General features: G+C 38.0%; 1 non-coding gene across 1 annotated transcript; it reads right to left on the bottom strand.

Moving 5' to 3' along the window:
• Positions 1-258: 258 nt before the first annotated feature.
• On the bottom strand, positions 259-365 carry LOC128282839 (small nucleolar RNA R71). The gene has a single exon (XR_008273192.1). It is a non-coding gene; the product is annotated as a small nucleolar RNA R71 (small nucleolar RNA).
• Between the last annotated feature and the right edge of the window lie 918 nt (positions 366-1,283).

Below are 1,283 nucleotides of genomic sequence, written 5' to 3'. Positions count from 1 at the left end.
TGATGTTTTAAATGCTTAAAATGGTGGGCAAGTTCAGTGAAAGATCCACATCTTCACCTTCAATTATTTATGGATGTGAGTGATTCATTTAAAATAGCCAGTGTTACTAAAGATGCATTGAGGTTGAAGCTGTTTCCATACTCGTTACGAGATCAAGCATGAGCATGCCTGAATTCATTGCCACCAAGTTCAATATCTACTTGGCAAGAATTAATAGAAAGGTTTTTGGTTAAGTATTTTCCACTGAGTAAGAAGGCCAAGTTGTGAAATGGGATAACCACGTTTTCACAATTGGATGACGAATCCTTATACAAGGGGTGGGAAAGATTCAAGGAGCTACTTCGTAAGTGTCCTCATTGTAACACCCCAAACTCGGCCCAGACATTATTGCCAAATCTGGCGTGTCACATTGAAGTGTTTTAGCGAAAACCTTGTTTTCATTAGAAACACGTCCTTAAAATGAAAAACCTTAATTACTTTGTAAAATCTCTTTTCAGTTGTGGAAGCTTTATTTAGAATATATGATTTTATGAAAACTCGTCATTTAAAAATTGAGTTGTGGAAAAGTAGTATTTAAAAACAGTTATGGTTTAGGAAACCACGTTCTACTTCTAATAAATATAAAGCATAAAAAAATGATAATAATCCTAATTTGAAATATTAGCCAGAGGAAAGACCTTGTTACAACCCAAATCAAATAGAAATAATTTAAAGTCAATATATTAAAAATTACATAAAGACTAAGTTTAAACTTTTTATGCTAGTTGGCCACCTCCGAGTCCCTCCATCGTCGAACTGCCTACTGAAGATCACCTAAAAAGTTTAGAAGGGGGGTGAGTTTCAAAAACTCAGTGTGTACAACCCTCAACGAGTATAAAGCAATCGTTAGTCATTTTGGGCCAGAGCCCAATTCAATAACGATGGTCTCTGGGCCTTAGTCCAAATTAGCCTCGGTTGGGCCAGAGCCCACATCTCAATAATATCACAACATGTATGTTTTGTGATTGAAATTGGTTGAAATTATGGTCCAATTGTGCTTTGATTTTGGACTTGTAGGGATGACCATTAAAGGTGGAAAATTAGCTTTGCAAATAGCCTATTTTTGTCCACATGGGCAGAGACATGGGCGTGTGTCTCATCCGTGTGTGACACACCATCATGTTACATAGCCGTGTGTCCCCTGGGGTAGTTCTACAATTTAAAGTCAATCTCGAGCATGGCCTAGACACACGAGAATGTTTGGTGGCCCTGTGAGGCACACAGCCTTGGCACATAGGCGTGTG

The sequence above is a fragment of the Gossypium arboreum genome, chromosome 10 (genome assembly GCF_025698485.1).
Source record: "Gossypium arboreum isolate Shixiya-1 chromosome 10, ASM2569848v2, whole genome shotgun sequence".
Taxonomy (NCBI): Eukaryota; Viridiplantae; Streptophyta; class Magnoliopsida; order Malvales; family Malvaceae; genus Gossypium; species Gossypium arboreum.
The sequence above is the reverse complement of the archived record's forward strand: the minus strand, read 5'-3'. Positions and strand labels throughout refer to the sequence as shown.